The 21,699-nt window shown below is 52.2% G+C and overlaps 1 protein-coding gene and 1 pseudogene across 3 annotated transcripts in view; both read left to right on the top strand.

Moving 5' to 3' along the window:
• The first annotated feature begins 5,705 nt into the window (after positions 1–5,705).
• LOC101001498 lies at positions 5,706–6,634 on the top strand (annotated as a pseudogene). The gene has a single exon (XR_638088.3). The product of XR_638088.3 is annotated as a transmembrane protein 14B pseudogene (transcript).
• A 4,599-nt stretch (positions 6,635–11,233) lies between these two features.
• The window catches only part of CERCAM (cerebral endothelial cell adhesion molecule), a 31,716-nt gene continuing 21,250 nt past the window's right edge, over positions 11,234–21,699 (top strand). The window contains exon 1 of one of the 2 annotated variants that reach the window (XM_031654576.1): positions 11,234–12,226. The gene's annotated coding sequence lies outside the window, so the exon portion shown is untranslated. Of the gene's footprint in view, positions 12,227–17,554; positions 17,742–21,699 lie in introns of those variants that run through there. The other variant, XM_031654575.1, reaches the window with a different exon arrangement.

Here is a 21,699-nt window from a genome sequence, read left to right on the forward strand (position 1 = left end):
CATGGTAGCTGAAGAATTAGCAAGGTTCTGGGGATTATAGAAGACAGAGATTCATTTGAACAGGGAGGCTGTGGGAAGAGTTCAGCAAGAGCCAGCATTGCCTTGGGCTTCCAGGACAAATGATTCCAGGAGGCTGAATCTTAGTGACAGCCCCTGTGCCTATCCGTCGTGCCTGTCCTGCCTCCCTAGAGATGGGTGGGTGTTAGGAGGATCCAAACACCCTCTACATGTGCTTGCAGTTAAGTAATGTGTCATCATGAGCTTCCACCATCACCACCCTACACCCCCGGTGTGCATGCACACACACACACGCACACACACAAAACCAACTCTCAGGAAGATGGCAGAGTCAGCGGGGCGCGGTGGCTCACGCCTGTAATCCCAGCACTTTGGGAGGCTGAGGCGGGCGGATCACCTGAGGTCAGGAGTTCGAGACCAGCCTGGCCAACATGGTGAAAATCCGTCTCTACTAAAAATACAAAAATTAGTCGGGCGTGGTGGCAGATGCCTGTAATTCAAGCTACTCGGGAGGCTGAGGCAGAAGAATTGCTTGAACCCAGGAGGCAGAAGTTGCAGTGAGCTGAGATCCCACCGCTGCACTCCAGCCTGGGTGACAGAGTAAGACCCTGTCTCAACAAAAAAATAAAAAAGATGGCAGAGTTGTCCACACTGTCAGTTAAGCAAGCCCTTCCTTCCCACCAGGACTGGCTTTTTTTTTTTTTTTTTTTTGAGGTAGAGTCTCACTCTGTCGCGCAGGCTGGAGTGCAGTGGCACAATCTCGATTCACTGCAACCCCTGTCTCCCAGATTCAAGCAATCTTCATGCCTCAGCCTCTCAAGTAGCTGGGACTACAGGTGTGTGCCACCACGCCCAGCTGATTTTTGTATTTTTAGTAGAGATGGGGTTTCACTGTGTTGGCCTCAAACTCCTGACCTCAAGTGATCCGCCCACTTCAGCCTCCCAAAGTGCTGGGATTACAGGCATCAGCCATCATGCCTGGCCTGGCCTGGCATTTTACCAAGCATTTTTTTTTTTTTTTTTTTTTTGTTATGGAGTCTTACTCTGTCACCCAGGCTGAAGTGCAGTGGCAAAATCTTGGCTCAGTGCAACCTCCACCTCCCAGGTTCAAGCAATTCTCCCTACCTCAGCCTCCCAAGTAGCTGGGACTACAGGGGCCCATCACCACGCCTCGCTAATTTTTGTGTTTTTAGTAGAGACAGGGTTTTGCCATGTTGGCCAGGCTGGTCTCGAACTCCTGACCTCAGGTGATCCTCCTCAGCCTCCCAAAGTACTGGGATTACAGGCCTAAGCCACCGCGCCTGGCCTTTACCAAGGATTTGACCAAAAATCGCGCTCAACACAAAGGACATGCTTAGTAAACATCTGTTGAATGAATGATGAATGAATGAATGGATGAATTGACGAATGCTTTATTGAAGTAATAATTAAATGAATGGGTAGATGGAAACGGATGCATGAAAAAGCAGACTTTGGGACAATGGAGTGAAAGATGAAATTAATAAGGAATTGACAGTGGGTACATGGATGTTTGCAGCCAATCAGCTGAGGTTCTAGGTGTGGCACTTGAGGTATTGCTGTGGGTGGGGCTCATTGAAGGGGGCTGGGAGGGGCTTCCATCATACAGCAGCCTCAATTCTGCACTTCGAAGGCAAGCCCAGGACCCAGAGCATGCAGACAGGTGTCCAGGGAACAGCTGTGGTGACAGCCTCCACCTCGGTGCCAGATCTTTCCGTCCCTAGAGTCCTGTCCCCAAGTGTTTCTGTCAATCCAGGTTTCACCATGACTTGGCCGGCGGCCTGGGATAGAGGAAAGAGCCCTATTGCTATTTGGTGTGCCTCCACAGGCCAGGCCCTTGCCCACTCTGGGCTCCAGTGGCCAGACCCATTTATACAAAGAGAATCTCTAGGACTGGCCAGTGCTCTTACATGGTGTCCTACCTCTAGAAATGAACTGACAACCTGACTCACTCCAGTCTCAGAAGATGCCAGAGCCAGGCCATCTGTCCCCACTCAGAGGGGATCCTAAGAACCCCCCCACCCTGCCTACCATGTTTCAGCTTACAGATGTTCCTGTCTATGAAGTGAGTGAAGGCGGGGCAGGGGAGTCTTCCGGGTTAAAACATGCACCTGCCTGGCACGCTTCAGCCCATCGTGCTGTGTTGATGTCTTCCCTGACTGGATCACTCCCTGAAAGTGTCATAGTTACCGGCTGTCTTGTTTGTCACCCTGCTAGAGCAGAAGCACTATGAGGGATCATGTCCTGTTCATTACTATATCCCCAGCACCTAGAACAATGCCTGCCCCTTGGAAGGTGCTAAGTTTTTGGGGTTTTTTTTGTTTATTTGTTTGTTTGTTTTTTTTAGATGAAGTCTCATTCTTGACGCCCAGGCTGGAGTGCAGTGGCATGATCTCAGCTCACTGCAGCCTCCGTCTCCCGGGTTTAAGCAATTGTCCTGCCTCAGCCTCCTGAGTAGCTGGGACTACAGTCGCCTGCCACCGCAGCCAGCTAATTTTTGTATTTTTTTTTTTTTTTTTTTTTTTTTGGAGACGGAGTCTTGCTCTGTGCCCCAGGCTGGAGTGCAGTGGCGCGATCTCGGCTCACTGCAAGCTCCGCCCCCCCGGGTTTACGCCATTCTCCTGCCTCAGCCTCCCAAGTAGCTGGGACTACAGGCGCCTGCCACCGCGCCCGGCTAGTTTTCTTGTATTTTTAGTAGAGACGGGGTTTCACCGTGTTAGCCAGGATGGTCTCGATCTCCTGACCTCGTGATCCGCCCGTCTCGGCCTCCCAAAGTGCTGGGATTACAGGCTTGAGCCACCGCGCCCGGCCAATTTTTGTATTTTTAATAGAGACACGGTTTCACCATGTTGGCCAGCCTGGTCTCAAACTCCTAACCTCAGGTGATCCGCCCATCTCGGCCTCCCAAAGTGCTGGGATTACAGGCGTGAGCCACCACGCCCGGCTGGAAGGTGCTAAGTTTTTGTTTTCCTTTTTTTTTTTTCTTTTTTCTTTTTTTTTTTTTGAGATGGAGTCTCACTCTGTCACCCAGGCTGGAGTGCAGTGGCGCGATCTCGGCTCACTGCAAGCTCTGCCTCCTGGGTTCACACCATTCTCCTGCCTGTCTCCCGAGTGGCTGGGACAACAGGCGCCCACCACCACGCCTGGCTAATTTTTTGTACTTTTAGTAGAGACAGGGTTTCACCGTGTTAGCCAGGATGGTCTCAATCTCCTGACCTCATGATCCACCTGCCTCGGCCTCCCAAAGTGCTGGGATTACAGGCGTGAGCTACCACGCCCGGCTGGAAGGTGCTAAGCGTTATTAAATACCTAGGTCGAGGAATAAATAGGCAGATACATGGACCATTGTAATCTAGTTAGCAACTACCATATACTAAGCACTAAGCACGGGGCTAAGCACTTGACATGCATCACTACAGCCCTTGAGAGAAATGCTATCACTCTCCGCATTTTACCCAGTAGGAACCTGAGGCCAAGAGAGAGGAAGCAGCTTCCCCCAGGTACACAGCTCCTGAATGACAGAGATAGGTTGTATTGATTTCAATTAATCTTCTTTTTATTTTATTTTATTTTTTTTTGAGACGGAATTTTGCTCTTCTTTCCCAGGCTAGAGTGCAGCAGTGTGATCTCGGCTCACTGCAACCTCTGCCTCCTGGGTGCCTCAGCCTCCCAAGTAGCTAGGATTACGGGCATATGCCACCACGCCCAGCTAATTTTGTATTTTTAGTAGAGACGGGGTTTCACTATGTTGGTCAGGCTAGTCTAGAACTCCTGACCTCAGGTGATCCCCCTGCCTCAGCCTTCCAAAGTGCTGGGATTACAGGCATGAGCCACTGCGCCCAGCCTCAATTAATTATTATTATTTTTAATAGAGATGGGGGTCCCAGGCCAGGCACAGTGGCTCATGCCTGTAATCCCATCACTTTGGGAGGCCGAGGCAGGCAGATTGCTTGACCTCAGGCGTTCAAGACCAGTGTGGCCAACATGGTGAAACCTGTTTCTACAAAAAAATACAAAAAATAATTGGGTGTGTTGGTGGGCACCCATAATCCCAGCTACTCTGGTGGCTGAGGTGGGAGAATTGCTTGAACCCAGGAAGTGGAGGTTGCAATGAGCGTAGATCTCGTCACTGCATTGCAGCCTGGGCGACAGAGTGAGACCCTGTCTAAAAAGAAAGAGAGAGAGATCCTTCCTGGCTAACACGATGAAACCCCATCTCTACGAAAAATACAAAATAATTAGCCAGGCGTGGTGTCGGGCGCCTGTAGTCCCAGCTACTAGGGAGGCTGAGGCAGGAGAATGGCGTGAACCTGGGAGGCGGAGCTTGCAGTGAGCCGAGATCACACCACTGCACTCCAGCCTGGGCGACAGAGCAAGACTCCGTCTCAGAAAAAAAAAAAAAAGAGAGATGAGGTCGTCCTATGTCGCCTAGACTGGTCCCACACTCCTAGGCTCAAGTGATCTTCCCACCTCTGATTCCCAAAGTGTTGGGATTGTAGTTGTGAGCCACCACACCCTGCCAAGAGCTAGGTTGGGTTTTTTGTTTGTTTGTTTGTTTTTTTGAGATGGAGTTTCGCTCTTGTTGCCCAGGCTGGAGTGCAATGGCATGATCTCAGCTCACACAACCTCCACCTCCCAGGTTCAAACGATTCTCCTGCCTCAACCTCCCAAGTAGCTGGGATTACAGGCATGCGCCACCACGCCCAACTAATTTTGTGTTTTTAGTAGAGATGAGGTTTCTCCATGTTGGTCAGGCTGGTCTTGAACTCCTGACCTCAGGTGATCTGCCCACTTCAGCCTCCCAAAGTGCTGGGATTACAGGCATGAACGACCGCGCCAGGCCCTAGGTTTGTTTTAGACCTAAGTCTGTCTATCTGCAACGCCCACATTCTTCAATACTTCACCACCTCACCCCTCTTACTCTATTGCCCCAGTACCCAGTGAAGTAGGAACCGTTGGAAGTTAAAGAGTTGGGACTCACGGGAATTCAAGACCATCCTGGACAACATAGTGGGAACCCATCTCTACAAAAAAAAAAAATTAGCTGGGCGTGGTGATGGGTGCCTGTAGTCCCAGCTGCTTGGGAGGCTGAGGCAGAAGAATTACTTGAGCCTAGGAGGTTGAGGCTGCAGTGAGCCATGAGTGTACCACTGTACTCCACTCCACTCCACTTAGAAACCCTGTCTAAAAAATAATAATAATTGGGACTCAGACATACTGTATAATTCCATTTATATGAAATATCCAGAATAGGCAAATCTAATGAGACAGAAAGCAGATTAGTGGTTGCCTAGGGCTGGGGAGAAGGGCATTTGGGGAGAAATGGGGAATGATGGCTAATGAGTATGGGTTTTCTTTTTTTTTTTTTTTTTTTGAGATGGAGTCTCACTCTGTCACCCAGGCTGGAGTACAGTGGTGTGATCTTGGCTCACTGCAACCTCCACCTCCCGGGTTCAAGCAGTTCTTCCTGCCTCAGCCTCCCGAGTAGCTGGGATTGCAAGCGCCCGCCACCACACCCTGCTAATTTTTGTATTTTTCTAGTAGAGATGTGGTTTCACCATGTTGCCCAGGTTGAATTCTTAACCTCAGGTGATCAGCCCGCCTTGGCCTCCCAAAAGTGCTGGGATTACATGTGTGAGCCACCATACCCGGCCTGAGTATGGGTTTTCTTTTTAAAATAATGAAAATTACCTGGCTGCTGTGCCTCGCGGCTTGTGCGCGCTTGTGGACCGCGCGGGCCTTCGGGAGATGCAGGCCTGGGGTAGTCTCCTTTCTGGACAGAGAAGAGAAGAATGGAGAAGAGCCCCTTGCCATTAGTGCCTTTGCATTGGTTTGGCTTTGGCTACACAGCAGTGGTTGTTTCTGGTGGGATCGTTGGCTATGTAAAAACAGGCAGGGTGGCGTCCCTGGCTGCAGGGCTGCTCTTCGGCAGCCTCGCTGGCCTGGGTTCTTACCAGATGTCTCAGGATCCAAGGAACGTTTGGGTTTTCCTAGCTGCTACATCTGTTACTTTTGTTGGTGTTTTGGGATTGAGATCCTACTACTATGGAAAAGTCATGCCTGTAGGTTTAATTGCAGGTGCCAGTTTGCTGATGGCCGCCAAAGTTGGAGTTCATATGTTGATGACATCTGATTAGCAGAAGTCATGTTCCAGCTTGGACTCATGAAGGATTAAAAATCTGCATCTTCCCCTATTTTCAATGTATTAGGAGAAATAAGTGCAGCATTTTTGCATTTGACATTTTACCTAAAAAAAAAAAAGACACCAAACTTGGCGGACGGGTGGAAAATCAGTTGTTACCATTATAACCCTACAGAGGTTATAATGAGGATGTAACATGAGCTTATTGAGACCCTCACAGAGATCGATTCTTGTATATTGATGTTCTCTTCTTTCTGTATCTATAGGTAAATCTCAAGGGTAAAATGTTAGGTGTTGACATTGAGAACCCTGAAACCCCATTCCGTGCTCAGAGGAACAGTGTGAAAAAATAGAGTATCTGTTCTTCTGCTCATCTTAGACCACAGACTGACTTTGAAATTATGTTAAGTGAAATATCATTGAAAATAAAGTTTACTATAAATAATAAAAAAAAAATTAAATAATGAAAATATAAAATGGCTTGTTGTGATGGTTACACAATTCTTGAATATACTAAAAGCTGTTGAATGATACACTTTAGGTAGGCAAATTGCATGGCATGTGAATTACATCTCAGTAATGCTGTTATGAAAGAAAAAGAGAAAGGCTGGGCGCGGTGGCTCACGCCTGTAATCCCAGCACTGGCCGAGCTGGGCGGATCATGAGGTCAGGAGATCGACACCATCCTGGCTAACATGGTGAAACCTCATCTCTACTAAAAATACAAGCAATTAGCCGGGCATGGTGGCGGGCGCCTGTAGTCCCAGCTACTCTGGAGGCTGAGGCAGGAGAATGGTGTGAACCCGCGAGGCGGAGGTTGCAGTAAACTGAGATTGTGCCACTGCACTCCAGCCTGGGTGACAGAGCGAGACTCCATCTCAAAAAAAAAAAAAAAAAAAAAAAAGAGATAAAAAGAGAGATGGGGTCAGGAATTCCACCTCTGCCATTTACCTGCTTGGCTCATGACTTCATGCCTCCCAACCTCAGCTTCCTAACCAGTAAAATAGGAAAAATAAACATCTCCTGGGTCTTTTGTGAGGATTAAATGAGATAATACATGTTATTATTCCCATTTTATCAAGGAGGAAACAGGCCCAGAGAAGGGAAGCGACTTAGTTGCAGATGGCACAGCTGGTGGGTGGCAGGTGAGAGACTTGGGCCTGGGTCTCATGGCACCACCCCATCTTTTAGCATTGTGTAGCGTGGACCAGTGTCTGCACACTCCACCCACCCCTTCACCAACACTGTCTTCCATCTCCCTCCTTCTCTTGGGCTCTGGGGCCCTGTCTCCCCACTGCTCACTCTCAAAACAAGTGGAGGTGGCTGAGTCCCCCCAGAGCACGGGACGCCCTCTCCCTCAGCCCCCACCCTGCTCCCCTCCTGGGGCCATGATGCTGTCTTGCTTTTGCTTGTAATAAAGAAAATATCTCAGCTACCCTTCCATGGTTGCTTGGCAACCCCAAAGGGGGTTGGGTGGGGGGGACCAAGGGGAGGAGGGATGGGGGAGGACTCTGGAGCCAATCTGGAGACAAAGAGTAGGATTTGGGTGACATGGAGCCTGTTCTTAGTGCTAACCTGGCCTGGCTGGGGCGGCGGGTGGGGGCGGCGGGCTTCCTCCCTCCCCAGTGTCTCACACCAATAAATATGGATTAGGGAAATGGGCAGAGTTTTTCCCACGGGCCTGAAAGGCCGCATCTGACCTTTCTACCCCCTTTATGTACCAACGTGACAGTCAGAGACAGCAAAGAGCAGGACCCCCTGAGATGCCTCCCCCATGGCCTTCTGACTTGGGGAAACTTTTCACCCTCCTCCTTCCCCTGGCCCCAGACCAGGTCACAGCCCTGCCTGGGCCCCTGTTCCAGGGATGTGGAGGAGGCTGGTTTTCAGGTGGGCGCCAGGAGCTCCCATCCTCAGTGTCCACTCCAGGCCCTGCTGGCTGTGACCGGTGCAGAGCCAGGCTGTGAGGCCCTGGACCAGTTAGAGACGGCCCTGCCTGCCTCCTAGACAGTGCTGTGCTCTGTGGCTACCCCGTCCCGTCCCTGCCCCATCTCTGCCTGGGCCTCCTCCATCAGGAGCCCTCTCCTCTGCGTCCCTCTCCTCGGCTCCTTCCCACCACCCTCTTCTCCGCTTGGTTTCCCTCTTTCTCTCCTCCTGCCTGCCCCCCATGCCCCAGTCGCCCATGAAACTAGGAAGCCCTTGTGGCTGAGGTATCCCCCGCAGTGAAGAGGGCAGGAAGGGTTGTGGAGGGGGACGCGGGGGCCGTGATCTCGCTCCCTGGTGCCCTGGCTGGCTGGACGTCGGCCGGGGGTGGGGATCGGCCGCTCTGAATGGACTCAGTGTAGAGGCAGGAAAAGCAAACACCTCCATGTGGGCCCTGCTGGCAGTGGATGGGAGTGGGGAGGGGCAGGGGCCTGGGTTCCTTTCAGCCTCCTTGATCAGACCTCTCCCCACTCCTGAGGCTCCCTGACTCCCTGGACCCTTGGCCTACAGTGTCCAGAAGGAGAGTGGGGTGGAGGTTTGGGGGCAAGCCCTCCGTGAGACACCTTTGCTCCAATCTTTCCCTGCTCCTCTGCCCAACCCCCAGCCAGTACCCTTCCTGCCCAGAAGATGCCAGGAAAATCTGTGCCCGGGAAGGGCGGTCTGGCACCTGAGGGCCCCGCCTGACCAGCCCTTCTCAGCAGCAGGAGCTGGGTGGGAGTCACTTTATGCCAGAGACGCCCCAGCAGTGCCATCCACCTCCTGGGCTGAGGAGTACCCCCAAGAGGCTCTGCCCGGGTGAGTGCTCCTCTGGCCCCACAGCCAGGCAGTGAGGGAGGGAGAGGATGTCCACGTTGGGGCTCCCCGAGACCCCCACAATCTCTGTGGGTCCTCATGGTTCTGTGGCATTTTCTGTTGTGACTGTCTCACCCTCTGTCTGTGTCACCGGTGGCTGGGTGAGGGGAGCTGAAGCGATGGTTAGAGAAGCTGGAGGAGAAGGCTGGGAATGTGAGGAGGCAAGAGGGCTGGAGTCTAGGGTATAGGACTCCCGGATTCCCAGCCAACTTTTTGTGTTTTATTTTTATTTGTAAGATTTTTAAATTTCTGTTTTAAAAGATAAGGTCTCTCTTGTATGGAATGTATCTTTATATTAAAAAATATATATATATATAAGGTCTCACTATATTGCCCAGGCTGGTCTTGAACTCCTGGGCTCCAGCAATCCTCCCATCTCAGCCTCCCTAAGTGCTGTGAGTAGAGGCCTGACCTACCGCACCCAGCCTAGCCAACTTCCTGATTAGATTTGTGAAATCACAGAGGCTCTTGTAATGGCTTCCTTTTAACACTTTGGATTGCAAAAGACCTTTGGAATGAGCTCAGAGAGGGTTAGCAGTTCATCCCGGGTGACACAGCAGACTGGTGGTACTCAAACCCACCAGGCCTCCCCATCACACCGCAGGCTGTTTGTGTTATGGAAGCCACCTTTGACCACGTCTCTCCCTCTCCATGTGCAGTTTCCCCCTGAATTTAAGAGGCTGAGGGATGGAGGGAGCCAACTCTGCCCAGCACCTCCAGGCCTTTCCTTTCTGTTCTCTCTCCAGGCACCATGCCCAGGGCCCAGCCTAGTAGCAGGAGCAGCCCCTGCCTGGGCCTCAGAGAAGCCACAATCTCCTCTAACTATCCCTGGGAAGCCATGGTTGCCTTACATCCCCCAGAGAATGGGGACCCCTTCGCTCTTGGTGTCTAACCATCGTTCCGCATGTTGTCTTCAAAGCCCAACCACTTCCCAAAAAGCAAGGTCAACAGCTGACTGCATACCACAGCACCCCAGTGGTGCCTGCTTTGAGGTGGGACCTGGCTGGGGGGACCCTGCCGAGTAGAAACAGGCCTTCCTCACTGGGTCAGGCTCCGTTCTGAGGTCGTCCACGTACCTTGCTGAATGGTCACCACATTCCTGCAGTGTGGAGTCAGTGTTACAGATTGGAAAACTGAGACACCGAGCGTTGAAGTGACTCATCTGTGGACACACTGCGAGAAAAAGAGCTGGGATTCAAGCCCATAGCTTGGCTGCAGAGCCCGATCCCTTAAATGTTCTTCCATAGTGCCTCTGATTCCTAGGGGGCCTCCACTGGAGGTCATTGCATTCAATCCCCTGCATCTGGGTGTCCACCCAGGCCCACCTCTGCTCACAGATAAGAATCAATCAAGCTTTTATTTATTTATTTATTTTAATTTTTTTTTATTTTTTGAGACACGGTCTCACTCTGTCGCCCAGGCTGGAGTGCATGGCCACCATGCTTGGCTGATTTTTGTATTTTTTGTAGAGATGGAGTTTTGCCATGTTGCCCAGGCTGGTCTCAAACTCCTGGGCTTAAGTGATCCACCCAACTCAGCCTCCCAAAGTGCTGGGATTACAGGTGGGAGCCACCATGCTGTTCCAACCTCGTTTTTAAAGGCAACTGCGGCCGGGGGTGGTGGCTCCTGCCTGTAATACCAGCACTTTGGAAGGCTGAGGCAGGTGGATCACAAGGTCAGGAGTTGGGAGACCAGCCTGGCCAATATGGTAAAACCCCGTCTCTACGAAAAATACAAAAATTAGCCAGGCGTGCCGGGCATGGCGGCTCACACCTGTAATCCCAGCACTTTGGGAGGCCAAGCGGGCAGATCACGAGGTCAGGAGATCGAGACCATCCAGGCTAACACGGTGAAACCCCATCTCTACTAAAAATACAAAAAAATTAGCCGGGCATGGTGGCGGGCGCCTGTAGTCCCAGTGACTCAAGAGGCTGAGGCAGGAGAATGGCGTGAACCCGGGAGGCGGAGCGTGCAGTGAGCCGAGATCACGCCACTGCACTCTCGCCTGGGCAACAGAGGGAGACTCCATCTCAAAAAAAAAAAAAAAAAAAGAAAAAAGAAAAGAAAAGAAAAAAATTAGCCAGGCGTGGTGGCGGGCGCCTGTAGTTCCAGTTACTCAGGAGGCTGAGGCAGGAGAATTGCTTGAACCCAGGAGGAGGAGGTTGCAGTGAGCTGAGATCGCACCACTGCACTCCAGCCTGGGTGACAGAGCGAGACTCTGTCTCAAAAAAAAAATAAAGGCACCTGCTCCAAGGGTGGAATTTCCCCTGGGGATAAGCAGACATTTCTTTATTCATAGCCTTCTGGCGGGGAGGGGAGGCCCTCCCAGCCAGAACTCACCATGTCCAGCTGCCTCGTTGCTCCTCTCTCCTTCCCACTGGAGTATAATTTCGGGAAGGAAGCAGCTCCGCCTTGTCTTGGCTCCACAACCTCCAGGCTGTGTGGCGCTGGACAAATGACTCAACTTCTCTGAGCCTTAGCTTATCAACTCTAAAGTGGAGCTAATTATACATCTGCTTTGTGAGTCTGAGAAAGTTTACATGATAAAAGGATATGAAGGTCTGAAAGGGCTTAGTAAGCACCGTGCCTGGCACCTGTGAAGTGCCCAGGACCAAGTGGCAAATACTTCTCACTGCATCCTTACTTCTCACTGCATCCTAAGGGGTAGTTCCCAGACCTTGAGATCCCACCCAGCCATAGCCAAGTCACCTTCTGGGTTGTCTTACTTAGCCATGGGATTGTCCCTGTTCCCCTGTCTCCTCCCTAGTCCAGGTTCCGGCCTCAAAAGAGAAGGCCCTAGGGGTACAGGAGTTGGAGGAGGGGGCTTGGCAGCACCACCATCACCACTATCATCAACCTCATTGAAACCCTTCTGCCTGCAAGATCAGAGCCTCGTGCTTTTGGCCTTGTAGTTTAGCCTTTCTGTTACAGATGGGGAAACTGAGGCCCACAGTGGGGAAGGACTTGCTCAGGGTCACGTAGCAAGTTGGTGGTGGAGCAGGAACGGCTCTCAGGCCTCCACATTCCCGGTTGGTTTTCCCTGTCTCTTCTTGACCACTGCCCACCTCAGGTCCTCCCCTGGTGTGCCTAGGGTGTGGGGCCTGGCACCCAGTCCTGCCTGGCAGAGCCTGGAGAGAAGCGGAGCCGTGGTTGGTGGAGTAGTTGCCGCGGCCCGGCGCGTTCTCAGCCCGGCTCTTTGTCTGCCGCTTTGTGATGGTAAGTGCTGCTCCTAAATCAGTTCTGTGACACTGTTATTGTTGCCCAGGGCGCAAAGAGTCTAAACTTTTCCCCTGAGGTCAAGAATGTGGCTGGTCCCCAAGCCGCCCAGAGCAGAGGCCTGGGTGGCTGGGGGTGGGGATGGGGCCTCGCCCCGAGCTGGGGCGAGATGTTGGGGGGGGGAGGGGGTCAGCGGGAACAAAACGCTTTGAAATGCCTCCTCTCCATCACTGCCAACATTGTCCGCTGCCCGCGGGGGGCCTGGCACCGCCTCGCCGGGGCTCCGGCCCCCAGCCCTGGCCAGGCCCGGCCCGACATCTGAAAATGGACAGAAGGTTATTGTCCCTTCCCGCAGCCCTTTGTCTGCCCCAGTTCCAGATGTCTAGGCTGGGACCAGGGAACTGACCCATGGTGGGCAGGGGGGAGGGGACAAAAAGGGAGAGCACGGGTCACTGCATCCTGAGGGGTCGCTCCCAGACCCTGAGATCCCACCCAGCCACAGCCAAGTCACCTACTGGGTTGTCTTACTTAGCCATGGGATTGTCCCTGTTCCCCTGTCCCCTCCCTAGTCCAGGTCCTGGCCTCAAGAGAGAAGGCCCTAGGGGTACAGGAGTTGGACCAGGGGGCCTTGGCAGACTCACGGACAGGGCTGAATCCCAGTGCCACCCGGTAACTGTGATCTTGGACAGGTATGGCCCTCTCCCAGCCTGCTTTCCCCATGTGGGGACCATGGACTAGGTTCATTCATTCACAGGTAATCACAGAGCCCTCCTATGTACCAGCTCTGAGCTGAGCATGGGGGCACGCCGTGGTGGATGGGCCACTCGGATCCTGTCCTTGACCATTGTGGTTAAATAGAATAGTAACAGGGAGCATTTCCCACTCACTACCTCTGGGTCCGGTCCTGGGCTAATCACTTTACCTGCGTCATCTCAACCTTTCCGTAACAAAATCAGAGATGCAGACGCATTGTTCCTGTCTCCATTTTCCAGCTTTGGAGACTGGTAGACTGTGAGAGGTCCAGTCACTTGTCCAAAGCCAGGCAGTCTGGAGGCAACAGAGCTAGGATTCTAGCCCAGGCCGAACGTAGCCACCAGGAGGAGTAATCTGCTAATGAATACTTGGAAAGAATCGAGCACAGAAGCTGACACAGCTCCAGACTCAGAACTGGTGGTGTTAACTCCATGCTAGAGTGTCCCCATTCTACAGGTGGGGCGACTGAGGATAGGGAGAGAAAGCCTGGGGCAAAAGCTCCGGGGAACTTAAACAGTAACACCAACAGCAGTTCCAGAGCCGCCAGGGCTGGCCAGAGTGAGACGGGCAGACTTGGTTTCAAACCCCAAACCCCAACTCTGGATGAGCTTGGGCAAGTGATTTATTTAGATTCTCTGTGCCTCAGTTTCCCAGTTTCCTCTTCTGTAAAGTAAAAATATTCCCAACTGGTCAGGCATGGTGGCTCATGCCTGTAATCCCAGCATTTCGGGAGGCCAAGGCGGGCAGATCCCTTGAGGTCAAGAGTTCAAAACCAGCCTGGTCAACATGGTGAAATGGTGAAACCTTGTCTCTACTAAAAATACAAAAATTAGCTGAGCATGGTGACACGTGCTTGTCGTCCCAGCTACAAGCTGGGAAACTGAGGCAGGAGAATTGCTTGAACCGGGGAGGCAGAGGTTGCAGTGAGTCAAGATAGTACCACTGCACTCCAGCCTAGGCGACACAGCAACAGAATCCGTCTCAAAAAAAAAAAAAAAAAAAGAATTCCTGACTTCACAGGGTTGTTGTGAAAATCAAGTTAGATAATACATTTAAAGCACTTAGCAGGCTGGGTGCGGTGGCTCACACCTGTAATCCCAGCACTTTGGGAGGCTGAGACAGGTACATCACCTGAGGTCGGCAGTTGGAGACCAGCCTGACCAACATGGTGAAACCCCATCTCCACTAAAAATACAAAAATCAACTGGGTGTGGTGGCAGATGCCTGGAATCCCAGCTACTCGGGAGGCTGAGGCAGGAGAATCGCTTGAACCTGGGAGGCAGAGGCTGCAGTGAGCCGAGATCATGCCATTGCACTCCAGCCTGGGTGACAGAGTGAGATTCCGTTGCCCATCCCCAAAAAAAGCACTTAGCAGATGCCTGGCACACAGCAAACGGTTAATGATAGCTATTATTATTATTCTGAATAAGGTTAACGTTTATCCCTTTGAGCTTCCTGCTGGGTTCACCTGAGGACAAGGCTCTGTGGAGCAGGGCGGGGGTTAGGAGTTGTTGAAGGGGGTGGGGATAGCAAAACTTGGTTTTCTTGGGGTCTCTAGAAGTCCCGCGATGGGCTAGTTCTGTGGGTCCGGGGGAAGCAGAAGGGATCAGGGCTGAGAGAGGGAAGGGGCTGCCTGGGCCCAGAGGAGTTAACAGCTCCCAGGACCTGGCTCAGTAGGGCTGCCACGCTGCAGCCACAGCAACGATTTTAGCAGAGGAGCCAGGACTGCTTCCTGATGGGCAAAACAGCTGGCTGCCCAGAGAAAACAGCTGGCCTGGCCCCAGCCTCCTGAGAACAGAGGCAGAGCCTCAGCGGAGGACAGCTGCACATCTGGGATCCTGGGAGAGGAGGGCATGGCCAAAAGGGAGAGAGAGGGTGGTCTGTGGAAGTGTGTGTGGGTGTTGGGTGGACCCCCAGAATGGGGGGGGTGGAGGGCAGATTCCTAGAGCAGAGACCAGGGTGTGCTAAGTCCAAGCAGAATGGGCAGGGATGCCTCCAGCTGGACTTTGAGGGTCTCAGTCTTCCCTCAAATAGGAAAGATGAGGGGCAGGGGAGGATCTTGGGGACAAGCCTCTGCTCAGCCCTGGGTCCTCTTGGAACCGGGCTTGGAGCTGAAGGTGGGGAGGGTGCCCAAGCTGAGCTCCTGGATTCCCATCTGCCGAGCTGCACCCAGAACCAGGAGTGGGGCGCAGGCCCATCCTCTGGCCAGGATCCTGGGCTCCCTTGGCCACAAAGCAGGACAGGGGACCAGAGATCCCCCAACTCAGGAGATGTGAAGCTGGCAGCTGGTAAGAGCATCCAAGCATCCTCTCTGCTTTGGGTCCCTATTTCAAGCCCGTTTGGCTGCCAGGCCATGAGGACTCCCAATCCGCGGGCCCTACCTGGGCCCTGGGGCACCCCCAGGCTGCCCCTACCCATTGGCAAGGAAGCAGCACCTGGGACCTCAAATGAGGTGGGGCAGGGTACGCAGAGGGTTAATGGGGGTGTGGCCAGAGTCCACTGAACCAGAGCAGCCTACCCGGGTTCCTGACCCCCAGCTCCCAGTGGCCTGATACCCCTAGTTTCTCTTTGGCCCAAAGGGGCTCTTGTAGCCCACCTCCCTAACCTCCAGGAGTAGGGGTTGGCCCCCAGTTTGAGTCTGCCAGCCTCAGCTCCCCTCTCCCTGGTGAAGCCATGCTACAAAGTCTTTACCAGGAGCAGGCAGGCCCTGGAACTGAGGCTCCCAGAGGGAAGAAGGCGCTGGCGAGGGGGACAGTTCTTGCAGGGTCTCTACTCCGGAAAGCCAGAGTCAAGCCTGAGGTGCTGGCGCCACCACCTGGATTTGGTCAGAACTACAATGGCTGAAGTGGGTGAGGATGCTGCAGGCAGAAACCAGCAGCCCCCCAGGTGTCAGCCCCATAGGATCCGGATCCGGCTCAGCCAGATGGGCCCAAGCAATCATTTTTTTCCAGGCATGACCCAGCTAATGAGGTCTTAGGCTTCACAGGACAGCACTTTTTTTCTATTTTTGAGACAGAGATTTGCTCTTGTTGCCCAGGCTGGAGTACAGTGGCACAATCTCGGCTCACCGCAACCTCTGCCTCCTGGGTTCAAGCGATTCTCCTGCCTCAGCCTCCCGAGTAGCTGGGATTACAGGTGCCCGCCACCACGCCTGGCTAATTTTGTATTTTTTTGTAGAGACAGGGTTTCTCCATGTTGGCCAGGCTGCTCTCGAACTCCCAACCTCAGGTGATCCACCCGCCCCAGCCTCCCAAAGTGCTGGGATTACAGGCGTGAGCCACCTCACCTGGGCTTTTTTTTTTGAGATGGAGTCTTGCTCTGTAGCCCAGGCTGGAGTGCAGTGACGCGATCTCGGCTCACTGCAACCTCTGCCTCCTGGGTCCCGGTCCAAGAAATTCTTCTGCCTCAGCCTCCCGAGTAGCTGGGATTACAGGCACGCGTCATCATGCCCAGCTAATTTTTGTATTTTTAGTAGGGATTACATGCCTGTAATCCCAGCACTTTGGGAGGCCGAGGTGGGTGGATCACGAGGTCAGGAGTTCAAGACCAGCCTGGCCAAGATGGTGAAACCGCATCTCTACTAAAAATACAAAAATTAGCCGGGCACGGTGGCAGGCGCCTGTAATCGCAACTACTCTGGAGGCTGAGGCAGGAGAACTGCTTGAACCCGGGAGGCGGAGGTTGCAGTGAGCTGAGACCTCACCATTGCACTCCAGCCTGGGTGACAGAGTGAGACTCCCTCTCAAACACAAAACCAAAACCAAAACCCTACCATAGTTTCAAGGCACCGGGTGACCTGGCCGTTCCCACCTATTTGACCTCACCTCTTACCATATCCCCTTGCTCACCTTGCTCCAGTCACACTGGCCGTCTTGCATGTTCCCACCTCAGGGCCTTTGCTCTACCTGTTCCTGCATCCGGGGAACACTCTTCCTGCAGATCCCCCCTTGATTAGCTCTTCCTTATGTTCCAAAATGTCTTCCCTGACCCCTCTGTCTGAATGTTGCTCTACTCCCAACTACTCTCAGTTCTCTCTGCTCTCCCAGGCTCAAGTGATTCTCCCACCTCAACCTCCTGAGTAGCTGGGACTACAGGCGTGCAGCACCATGCTCAGCTAATTTTTGTATTTTTTGTAGAGAGAGGGTTTCACCATGTTGGCCAGGCTGGACTCAAACTCCTGAGCTCAAGCAATGTGCCTGCCCTGGCTTCCCAAAGTGCTGAGATTACAGGCGTGAGCCACTGCCTTCAGCCTACTCAAAGTTCTTGATCACGTGTTTCTTTTTTTTTTTTTTTTTTTTGGGACGGGGTCTCGCGCCTTGTCACCCAGGCTGGAGTGCAGTGGCGCGATCTCGGCTCACTGCAAGCTCCGCCTCCCGGGTTCACGCCATTCTCCTGCCTCAGCCTCCGAGTAGCTGGGACTACAGGCGCCCGCCACCACGCCCGGCTAGTTTTTTGTATTTTTTAGTAGAGACGGGGTTTCACCATGTTAGCCAGGATGGTCTCGATCTCCTGACCTCATGATCCACCCGCCTCGGCCTCCCAAAGTGCTGGGATTACAGGCTTGAGCCACCGCGCCCGGCCTTGATCACGTGTTTCAATTTGTTCATGGCATTTACCATTCCTTGAAATTATCTCTTCATTGATTGTTTTGCTTGTTTCCTATCTGTCTCTCCTCACCAGGATGTAAGGAGCCTAGGAATAGAGACTGCGTCTGTTTTGTGCACCTCTGTATTCCTAGCCCCTTGCGTTCCATCTGCACATAGTAAGTACTCAGGAAATAGTTGCTGAATGAACAGGATCATATAGAATGACCTGTAGGATATGTCTCCCAGACATGGCATCAGGGAAATCTTTGCAGAGGGAGGCAGTTTAGGCTGAGACTATAGGACCCAGAGTGTAGAAGCTGTCCAGTAAAGACCAGTCCAGGCAGCGGGACCAAGGGAAAAAATAGAAAAGGATGTGGGAAGGTCCAAAAGCATGGAGTATTCTGGAAACTGTAAATTGTGCCATTTGGCTGGAGCATAAGGTTGGGTCGGAGGAAGACTTGCAGACCAGAAGAGGTGGAGAAGATGCAGGCAGGCCATGAAGGGTCTTGAGGGGTTGAGCTCTGTGCCTGGCAGTGGCCGCCCTGAAGGGAGTTATTGTCAGGCATTTTAGAACGGGGTGCTGGCCAGGCTCAAGAGCTCACATCTGCAGTCCCAGCACTTTGGGAGGCTGAGATGGGAGGATTGCTTAAGTCCAGTAGTTCAAGACCAGCCTGAGCAGCATAGTGAGATCCCTGTATAAGTAAAATAATTATTTACTTATTTTGTATTTACAAAATACAAAATAATTATTTACTTATTAAATAATTATTTACTTAATAATTATTTACTTATTTTGTATTTACAAAATAAGTAAATAAATAAATATTAGGCATGCATCTGTAGTCCCAGCTACTCAGGAGGCTGAGGCGGGAGGATGGCTTGAGTCCAGGAGTTCGAGGCTGCAGTGAGCAATGATCATGCTACTGTACTCCAGCCTGGGTGACAGAGTGAGACTCTATCTCAATAAAAAAAAAAAAAAAAAAAAAAAAGGAAGGCTGCTGAGATCAGGCACAGTGGCTCACACATGTAATCCCAACACTGGGAGGCCAAGGCAGGAGGATCACTTGAGCCCAGGAGTTCAAGACCAGCCTAGGCTGGGCACAGTGGCTCACACCTGTAATCCCAGCACTTTGGGAAGCTGAGGTGGATGAACTGCCTGAGCTCAGGAGTTCAAGACCAGCCTAGGCAACATGATGAAACCCCATCTCTACTAAAATACAACAACAATAACAAAAATTAGCTAGGCTTGGTGGCGCGCCTATAATCCCAGCTATTCGGGAGGCTGAGGCAGGAGAATCACCTCAACCTGGGAGGCAGAGGTTGCAGTGAGGGAAGATCGTGAACTGTACTCTAGCCTGGGTGACAGAGCGAGACTCTGTCTGGATAAAAAAAAAAAAAAAAAGACTAGCCCAGACAACACAGTGAGACCCCATGGTGCATGTCCGTAGCCTCATGCAGTTCCAGCTATTCAGGAGGCTGATGTGGGAGGATCACTTGAGCCCAGGAGTTCACGCCTGCAGTGAGCTATGATTAGACTCCTGCACTCCAGCCTGGGCCACAGAAAGAGACCCTATCGCTAAAAAAAAGTAAAATAAAAGAAAGGGCTGCTGCATACAGAATGGTCTCCAGGGAGAGAGTCTGGTGGTGGGAGGATGGGGTGGGGATGGGGGCTGGAAGATACAGTGGCTCAGGTTGAGGGATGCTGATACCCTGAGCCAGGCAAATGGGTGGTGCAGAAGGGAAGAGTTGACCACCTGCAGGAGGTGCTAAGGAGGCAGCCTGGCCAGGAGCGGTGATGGAGGGAGACGGCCTCTTCATCAGCAACATCCAGGTCTCCAGCCTGAGGGACTGGATGGGCCGAAGTACTGTTCCCTAGAGAAGGGACAGGGCGCAGAGTTGCACGGGACAGGGCGCAGAGTAGGAGAAAAGACTGGGGTGCCGTTTGGGACAGAAAGAGTTTGGGTCCAGGTGAGAAGCTGAGATGTCAGGTTTCCAAAAAGAGGGAGTGGGTGGCTGGGCACAGTGGCTCACACCTATAATCCCAGCACTTTGGGAGGCCAAGGCGAGCAGATCACTTGAGGTCAGGAAGTGGGGAATGCTGACTGGTCAGGTTGGAGATGGAATCATAGGAGGTGGAAGTTAGGTGTTCTTAATGTTTTCTGTTCCTGGGTGCGATGGTAGAACTGGTTGGGCCCGATTACGGGTCTGGGTGGTGTCAGCTGATCCATCGAGTGCAGGGTCTGCAAAATATCTCAAGCACTGACTTTAGGTTTCACAATAATGATGTTACCCCAGGAGCAATTTGGGGAGGATCCAAAGGCTGCATGACCCTTAAATTGTAATTTCTAATCTTATAGCTAATTTGTTAGTCCTGCAAAGGCAGACTGGACCCTAGGCAAGAAGGGGGGTCTTTTGGGAAAGGGCTGTTATAAATTTTGTTTCAGAGTCAAACCATGAACTGAATTGCTTCCCAAAGTTAGTTCAGCCTACGCCCAGGAGTGAACAAGGACAGCTTAAGGGTTAGAAACAAGATAGAGTCAGTTAGGTCTGATTTGTTTCACTGTCATAATTTCCTGAGTTACAATTTTGCAAAGGCGGTTTCACAGGGGTCGTTCTGTTGAGGAGGGGTGCCCCTCCTGAGGCTGGCTGAGGGAAGAGGTGGAAGGTTTGGAGGCTGGAAATGAGAGTTCCCAGCTAATGGCTTCTATTTTCTCCAAAAAGTAGTAGGGAGATTTTTGCTGGGGGAGAGGGGCGGTGGAATGAGGGATTGAGAAGACTGGAGGCTTTTTTTTTTTTTTTTTTTTGAGACAGAGTCTCACTCTGTCACCCTGGCTGGAGTGCAGTGGCATGATCTCAGGTCACTGCAATGCCTGCCTCCTAGGTTCAACTGATTCTTCTGCCTCAGAATCCCAAGTGGCTGGGGTTACCGGCATGTGCCACTACACCTGGCTAATTTCTTTTTGTATTATTATTATTATTATTTTTGGGATGGAGTTTTGCTCTTGTTGCCCAGGCTGGATTGCAATGGCGTGATCTCGGCGCACTGCAACTTTCGCCCCCTGGGTTCAAGTGATTCTCCTGCCTCAGCCTCCTGAGTAGCTGGTATTACAGACATGCACCACCATGCCTGGCTAATTTTGTGTTTTTAGTAGAGACGGGGTTTCTCCATGTTGGTCAGGCTGGTCTTGAGCTCCTGACCTCAGATGATCCACCCACCTCAGCCTCCCAAAGTGCTGGGATTACAGGCGTGAGCCACCGCACCCGGCCCCTTTTTTTTGTATTTTTAATAGAGATAGGGTTTCACCGTGTTTCCTAGGCTGGTCTTGAACGCCTGGCCTCAAGTGATCTGCCCATCTCAGCCTCACAAAGTCCTGGGATTACAGGCGTGAGCCACTGTGCCTCAATGACTGGAGGCATTTGAAATGCCCTGAGGGGAATGGGCAGGGGACACAAAGAAACAGGATTCTTGGGCTGGGTGAGAGCCCAACTGAGGGTAGAGACCCTGAGTTTGCAGTAGCCCCAACCTACCCCAAAACAAGATGGCTATTGGGGTTTCCAGGCAGGTGTGATGGGAAAACCTGGAGGCAAGAAAGTTAGTGACAGGCTGGACTACTGGGGAGGATGGGAGGATTGGGGGGAAGAGGAGGACTTGAGGCCAGGGAAGAATCTGGAAGCCCTCTGTCTTAGTCCATTTGGGCTGCTATAACAACATATCTTAGACTGCATAATGTATAAACAACAGAAATTTATCAGCTGGGCGCGGTGGCTCACACCTGTAATCCCAGCACTTTGGGAGGCTGAGGTGGCTGGATCACCTGAGGTCAGGAATTTGAGACCAGGCTGACCAACATAGTGAAAACCCATCTCTACTAAAAATACAAAAAATTAGCCAGGCATGGTGGTGTGCGCCTGTAATCCCAGCTACTTGGGAGACTGAAGCAGGAAAATCGCTTGAACACCCCACACCCACGCCCCTCCCCCACCAAAAAATAAAGGAAATTTATTGCTTATAGTTCTAGGGGTTGGGAGGTCCAAGATCAAGGCGTCAGCAGATTCGCCTGTTCCTCATACATGGGGCTTTCTAGCTGTGTCTTCTTGTGGCAGAAGTTGTAGACAAGCTCCCCAGGCCTCTTT

The sequence above is a fragment of the Papio anubis genome, chromosome 13 (assembly GCF_008728515.1).
Source record: "Papio anubis isolate 15944 chromosome 13, Panubis1.0, whole genome shotgun sequence".
In the NCBI taxonomy this organism is placed as follows: domain Eukaryota; kingdom Metazoa; phylum Chordata; class Mammalia; order Primates; family Cercopithecidae; genus Papio; species Papio anubis.